The sequence below is a fragment of the Etheostoma spectabile genome, unplaced genomic scaffold, assembly GCF_008692095.1.
Source record: "Etheostoma spectabile isolate EspeVRDwgs_2016 unplaced genomic scaffold, UIUC_Espe_1.0 scaffold00006984, whole genome shotgun sequence".
NCBI lineage: Eukaryota > Metazoa > Chordata > Actinopteri > Perciformes > Percidae > Etheostoma > Etheostoma spectabile.
This window is the reverse complement of record NW_022603439.1, coordinates 1-7,991: the sequence shown is the minus strand read 5'-3', so window position 1 is coordinate 7,991 and position 7,991 is coordinate 1. Positions and strand designations below refer to the sequence as shown.

The 7,991-nt window shown below is 41.0% G+C and overlaps 1 non-coding gene across 1 annotated transcript; it reads left to right on the top strand.

Annotated features, from left to right (window-relative positions):
• Positions 1-7,791: 7,791 nt before the first annotated feature.
• trnav-uac (transfer RNA valine (anticodon UAC)) lies at positions 7,792-7,863 on the top strand. Its single transcript has one exon. It is a non-coding gene; the product is annotated as a tRNA-Val (tRNA).
• Positions 7,864-7,991: the final 128 nt, after the last annotated feature.

Below are 7,991 nucleotides of genomic sequence, written 5' to 3'. Positions count from 1 at the left end.
TCAATCTCAAGTTCTAAAGCGTTTTGAACGCACCATCTATGGCAGTGTGTTCGAGCCTCTGGGCAGTATTGACCTTTTTGCCACTTCTAGTTAATCACTTTAACTTTGCGTTACAGTTCCCAACACTGCCCCACGTTGGGCGCCATGTCGAACGTGTGTGTGACAGTACTGAGGTGTCGTATCGCTCTCGTTTGGTTGAGGTCTACTCCTTTTATACCTTCCCCTCAGTAAACCCCGTCCCTACTATGCCGCTTCTGCCGTATAATAACACCCGTTACTATCAGCGGGGCGGATGGTTAGGCCTATATTAAAGGAGTTACTTTGATACTTCCCTGATTGTATAAATGCTAGATTTTCGATCCACACACAGTGATTCGCTAATTTAACACTTTTTAAAATGAATTAGTAATTATTACTTTTAGTTTAATTAGTTTTAGTTCTTTTTACTTAGAGACAACCACACACCTTGCTAAGTTTAAAGGGCCCCCGCCGGATCAGGGAAACCGGAGCGAGGCAAGAGGCCTTTTCAGATTTTTACCCCAGACGTCCCCCACTAACGGGCTCTTGTCACCCTGTATATTTTAAGCACTGCCCGAGGGGATCTTTACAACCAATGATTTTTCTTAGTACTCACGGTTAGGAACCATTCCTCCCAGGGTCACCGGAGGTCCCCTCCTTCTCAAGGACGCCCGCTAGCTTCGTTGGTCGCCGGTCCGAGAGGCTAAGCGCTCGGTGGCTCTGACCGGCAGAGCGGATGGGGATGCACTCCCACTAGGAGATAACAGGAGGTCTGACTGTCATGTCGATCCCCGCCGGGCTGCAACTCGCCCAGGTGGTTAAAGAGGAGTCTTAACTGCCCTCATGAGAGGGAAACTTCTACCCTCGGAAAGCCGAGGTGTGAGAGAGAGAGAATTAAATGACTAAAATCAAGCAATACAAGTCTTTTGGTCCCCTAGCTCACAACAAGCTCAGGTGGTTTTATTATTTAGTGAATAATCAAAAAACAAGTACAAAAAAAAGGAAATATTCCCTTCCTTTCTGCCCAAAAGCAAAGAGTATCAAAAATCAAGACTAGATAAAACCGGATAAGTGGGTATGCTTTCGCTGAAGAAGTGGCCACATCAACTCATATTTATACTAAAAGTCAAGGCTTAAAAACCCCTCCCTTCTGTAAAACAGGGTAATTCCACCACTACGTTATCACACAGGTGGCCACAGCAGATGACCAGTTCAGACCAGTTCCACTGTTACAGTAAGTGACCCTTAGCACACTTAAAAGTGTGACAAAGGTCACACCTAACGAATATAAGTTTTTAGTTTTAGCTGTTTCTAATATGTAGTTCATACTTTCATCAAAACAATTCATTAATGGGTCACATGGCACACTTTAAGCAGTATATATTTGACTGTGAATTATATTTAAAAAAAAACATATATTTTAGGTGAGAGTTATACATCAAGCAAACACATATATTTTAGCTGTGAGTTATATTTCAAGCAGTACATATATTTTAGCTTTTAGCTTTGTGTTTCTTGGGTTTTCAACTGAACCTCCGTTCAACACAACAAAAGAAATATCTCAACACAATATGCATATGATCATTAAATTAAGAAATCAGAGCCTGTGTTGCCTAGTCTAAGTGTAGGACTAACTACTGTTTTTAAAACTGCAGAGGACGTTATATATATCCTTTATCACTGACATTTAGCACTGTATCAGCCTTTTCTAATGATCTCAGCAACTGTCATACTATACTCACCAGACTTCTAACAACAATATGACCAGCAGTTTGTTAGTAATCATAGAGGCCACGTAACAGCACAGATGACTGTCACATGGATATTTATTTAAATAATGATCACAATGTTAAAAAAATATAAGGACTAAATGAACAGCAGAATGCTCCTGTTGTATATTAATGCAGGCTAATTATAACAATTAGAAGGTAAAAAGCACCGCTGAGTGAACAAAGACTGCAGGATTATAAATCCTGGCTGTTAGCCTGGTCAGGAGCAGGCTAGCTGTTAGCCTGGCTGTTAGCCTGGTCAGGAGCAGGCTAGCTGTTAGCCTCTGTATTACATCCAGAAACCCTGGAAAACCCCCGCCTAATCCACTATCTAGTCTTGTGAAACGGCTTCTTAGTTTAGACTGGTTGTTGTGTCCTGAACACTGACCTGAACATGGCTGGTACCAGAGACTGGGCCTGCTGCTGGTCCTCGGGGACCTGGTTGGTCCACTGCTCCGGGTCCTGGCCTCCTCCATTCCTCTATGGTACAAAAATCCAGCAGATCTCCACTGTGGCAGCTGTACTCAACTCTGTTGAGTGGTATAAGAGTTACACGCTAGCAGCCGATAAGCAAATACCGACTAGCCGGCAGAAAAAGACAGTTCGCCGTGACGCGGACACTGTTTAACTGTGTAATTACAGGTGAAAACTTCAATCGAAGTACTTACTCAGCAAATCCAGACTGAGTCGGGAAACTGCGTTCGGCGACGTTGGCTTAACGGTCCGTCTGTGAACTGTTTAGCAGATAACCAACCAAACTAGCCCAGAAGCGCTGAGGGAGCTTAGTATAGTTTTCACGGAAGAAAGCAAGAATGATTTGTAAGGAGCGGTCGACTGTGATATGTGAGGGGCGTGGCCCCAGCACAGTTTGACCTGTCTGTCACGGACAGACGTGGTGTCATTGGAGCTTCCATAGTTGGTCGATTCCCATAGTGAAACACCGAACGAAGTTAGAAAAAGAACAAGAAACAACAAAAAGAGGTGTGGGAGGTAGAGTTAAAGAACTTTTTTTCAGGACACCCATTTTGTCGCTCAATATGGCAGCATTCTATGCAGCCAGGGCCAAATGTTTTACCATTCATCCACTACGGGCCCCCAAGGAAACGTGTGACTGTGAACTCTTGTTACCCATAGCAACACAGGTAACTTCTTTTTTGTATAATTGTTGCTATACAGCCCAATTTAATCTCGGTAAACTTTGCGGAAATCCTGCTGCTATGACTGTTTATCTGTGATATATGTTTTCTCTGAAAATCTGATAAACAGCTATGATGACTGTTATCTGTGTGGATTTTAAAATCTATCTATCAACCCCGACTTGCCCGTATTGTGGATGGAATGTCAATTGCGCTTTTATTGTTATACATAACAGACTGGATGCAACAAAGAACCTAACCTTTATTTCCGTTTTGTACAACCCCAGGATTTAAAACAGAAAATTTTTTCACCAAATTCCAGCCAATCACAGTCAGTACTGGTCTCACGAAGCAAAACGTCTCAATGTCCAAATTAAATCATCTATTCAGTAGAATTGAAATTAACTTACCCCGCTGTTAGAAATTGCTTCTTCTTTTTTTTTGGATTTCAGAGTGGAATCAGCAGAGCCCTCTGTGGTTTCTGTCCCTCTGTCTCTCAAAGATGGTTTGGCGAGGGTTTAGGGGCAGGTGATCATCAGATCCTGGATGCATGCCCTCATCAGTCACCAGCAAGTCCGATCTGATCCCTCCTTGAAATCCTGCCGACAACGCCAAGTTTGTTGTGGAAGTTTCTCGTACAGCGAAGGAGGAATTTGGTTTGAAGTGAGACTTCTATTGAAACTGAATAAAGACAGTCTGCAAACTGAATTACAGGTTTGGTATTCGGTGAAAGGTTTAATGTTTTCTCAAGAAAACCATTGATGACAAGAACAGCTTTCACAATGAACAGAGTTACAGAGTGACCACAGTTCTGGTGAATACAATCAGTATAATAAACTTCTTTATATCTAGTGCCCCAGAGGAAAAAAACATCCCTTGTTTGGAAAACGGTTTAATCTGAAAGTGGACCTCAGGCAGACAGTTGGAGCTCTTACATTTTTCTGAATCTGCCACTTTCAAGTTTCTTGACCGGTCATTCTATCTTAGCTGAAAAAGGACATCTTGTCTCTTGGATAGGCTATGGTCTCGAACTAGGATCAACTATGATAAACACAGCTTTAGACAACTGTTTCTGTCAGTTTCACGTCATCTGTTCTTCAAGGAAATGGTGTGTGGAGTCATCATAACAAACCCAGTTGTCTCTACAAGGAGAAACACACAGATGACATACAGAAGTCATATACTCTGAGGAACATTTGAGATCCTATTATGAATAATTGATATGAAAATCATTGGTTAAATGTAATTTTCCATTACAAGTTACTGTTTGAAAAAAAGAAAAGAATTGTTATTGAGATAGAGGCAGATGAAGTGTTTATGACACATCAATGATGACAAAAAGACACATCCGCTGTCGGGGGTCTGCTTTAAAGGAAATGGTCATCTTTAAAAGTGTTGGGGTTCTAATGAGGAAGAATTTGACAAATCTAAATTCTTTCAAACATCACACCTGAATCTTTCAAGTCCTGACCATTCCCTGACCGAGAACTGAACCCGGGCAGTGGCAGTGAGAGCGCCAAATCCTAGCCACTAGACCATCAGGGAGTCACATCCATCAAATTTATCTTTGTAGATGTGAGTTTTCTTTTCACTTACTGGAATGACTCATTGTTTTAGGCGAGGAATGGCGCTGGCTAGAGCTTCAGAAGGCAGGACATGACAGATTACACATCTGTCACATAGTCAGTTATACTCTTAAATACCAAGTCTCTTGCTGTTCCTTAACTAGTTGGCCCCCCCTGCTTTGCAGTTTCTCTCAATGTAAAATGAGCAGAGGATGGAACAATTTGGAGGCATAACAGAGAACTAGCTTTACAAAGTTGCCGTGACCAGGATTGGAACCGGGGTTGCTGCAGCCACAACACAGAGTACTAACCACTATACGATCATGGCCACTTAGTAGCAGTAGGGCAGTAGGGCATTGTTATTGTGAAAGCATAGTGGGAACTCTGAATATCAACTCTACTGATATTTTCCCGCTTTCCCTGATTGTTGACTAAGAAATGAAAATTTTATGGATGGTTTATCTAGCACGGCTGATTCTGTCTTCAGGGACACATTTATTTTCAAGGAAAAATGATTAGCAAGCAAAAACAGAAAACCATCAACAAGAGCTTTATTATTGCTGTAGTTGACTGAACTTAGTGGCTTAGATGAATTTACACACATTTTGAAACAATAATTACTCATCAATTGGCTATTAAAGATGTACATTTTCTTGTAGAGTTTGTCCGGGGGGGGGGGGGTAAAGTTGGAAATGACGAAGAAGGGATTTAGTCGCTAAAGAGCACTACGAGCTAAAAAGAGTCAAACCTATAATCTTCTGATCTGTAATCAGACAGTTATCCATTGCGCCAAAGCTGGGGAGGCAATAGTCTCATGGGGGGGGAAGAAGATGAAAAAGGGGAAGAGGGAGGGAAGAAGGAAAAAGAGGAAAAGGAAGAGAGGAAAAAGGAGGAAAAAAAAGAGGAAATGAGAGAAAAGATGAGAAGGTGCTAAATTAAACACAAAGGAAAACATCTACAAAAATAAATCTGGTGGATGTGACTCCTTGATGGTCTAGTGGCTAGAAATTAGGCGATCTCAGCGCCGTGGCCCGGGTTCAATTCCCGGTCAGGGAATGGTCAGGACTGAGAGACTCAGGTGTAACATTTGAAAGAGTGAGTTCCTGGACTTGTTTTTGGTTGATTTAGATTAGTCCAGATTCTTCCTCATTAGTTTAACGCTAGAACCCCAAACACTTTTAAAGAGTTCCATTCCCTTTAAATCAAACCCCCGACAGTGGAGTATGACATCATTGATGGGTCATAAAACCTTCATCTGCCTCCATCTCAATAACAATTCTTTTCATTTTTTCAAGCAGTAACTAAACCCTAACCAACATTTTTAACTGAAAATCAATGTATGTGAGTGTCAAATAAGTCATTTTGGATCAGGTCAAAATTTGACATTTTAGTGCAATGCAACGGTGCATAACAGATTGCTTTCTACTACCTGGAGCGATGCAAAGCAGGGGTGGCAACTAGTCAAGGAACAGCAAGAGACTTGGTATTTAAGAATACAAACTGACTATGTGACAGGGTAATCTGTCATGTCCTGCCTTCTGAAGCTCTAGCCAGGAGTCATTCCTCTCATAAAACAATAGGTGTCATTCCAGTACGTGAAAACGAAACTCACATCTCCAAGATAAACTTGATACATGTGACTCCCTGATGGTCAAGTGGTTAGGATTCAGCGTTCTCACCGCTGTGGCCCAGGTTAAATTCACGGTCAGGGAATGGTCAGGACTTACACACCTTAAAATTCCATCTTAATGCCACTGTTTTGGTTATTTAGTGCAGACATAAGGTTATGTATAGCCCTGCATGTTTTTACGTTTTTATGAAACATCGTATTTGCCATAGACAGTTAAAGGTATTTACTGCATGATACCGCGCCTGGGTTGCTTAGCAACCGAAGTAAAACAAACCGCAAAAGTGCTCTTTGAAAACAGTGTAATACCTGGTTTGCTAGCTAGACAATGTGGTAATTTGTAAGCTGGTGTGCTTCCCTGCAGGGCAGGCTAATTATAATGTTGCTATTTCTTTCTGACTAATTGTTCTTCCTGTGAAGGCTGCAATCATAATGTTGTGAGCCGTTGAGCTCAACAATCTTGGACCACAAATTGAGATCGATTTGATAAATAACACTTAAAACCAGCTTAAAGGCAGGCCTTATGCCAATAAATGTTCCAATCTCTATAATAAGATAAGATGGTCGATGGTATCAAATGCAGACTAAGATCTAATAACACCAATACAGAGATAAGTCCTGTGTCTGATGCAATTAGGAGGTCATTAGTAATTTTTCAAAGCTGTCTCTGTGCTATGATTAACTCTAAATCCTGACTGAAAAATCTCAAATAAGCTGTGAAAGTCCCACAGCTGTTTGGCGACTGCTTTTTCTATAGAATCTTAGAGAGAAAGGAAGGTTGGATATAGGTCTATAGTTGGCTATAAAATCTGGATCAAGGTTGGGCTTTTTCAGAAGAGGTTAATTACTGCTACTTTAAAGTGCTGTGGTACATAGCCTGTTAATAAAGACAGATGGTTATATCTAGTAGAGAAGTGTTGACTAATGGTCAACTTCTTTAAGTAGCCTAGTCGGGATGGGATCTAAGAGGCAGGTTGATTGGTTAGATGAAGAAATAAATGAATTAAATTGATAAAGATCAAGCAAAGCAGTCAAAACACGTATCTGGTTTTATGATGTTTCTAGGGTTTCCTGACTTTAGAGATAAGTCAGTGAGCCAGTTAAAGGCAGGTCTTGGTGAATTTTGCTCCTAATAGTTGTAATTTTATCATTGACGAATCTCATAAAGTCGTTACTATAAGAGCTATGGGAATACTTGGCTCAATAGAGCTGTGACCATCTGTCAGCCTGGCTACAGTGCTGAAAAGAATCCTCACTTCGTTTCACGTGCATTGTTTTCACTTTTCAGAACCGGAGCTACAGTACAGCTAATTCTACAGTCTATTGTTCAGGTCACATTTTAGCAGGTTATGTAAAGAAAGGCATGTCACAGAGGTTCGTAGTGTAGTAGTTATCACATCTGCTTTACACGCAGAAGGTCCTGGGTTCAATCCCCACTGGAACAAATTTAAGGTTTAAAGTAAGAACTATGTCCTGTTATACTGGCAGCGTCCCTTGAAAAGTCTTAAAATTGGAGTGAACTATACTCGACAAATCAAAAAACATGCTCCAAAGACATATGTCTATCTGAAAGACTTCTTCAATGCTCTTGCATGGGTTTTTCACTTCTTAGAACCTGACCTCCATCCATTTTTTACAGTTGGTTCTGATTATGTTAAAAATAACAGTATTACAGAGGTTCCATAGTGTAGTAGTTATCAGTCTGCTTTACACGCAGAAGGTCCTGGGTTCAATCCCCAGTGGAACCAGACTTATGCTTTTAACGTAAGAACTATGTATTTGGTACCAACTGGCAATTGTCATTTGAAAAGGCTTTAGAAGAAAGATATGAATGCAAACAATGAAATAAAAGCCATGTCTTTTCAGAACCTCACCT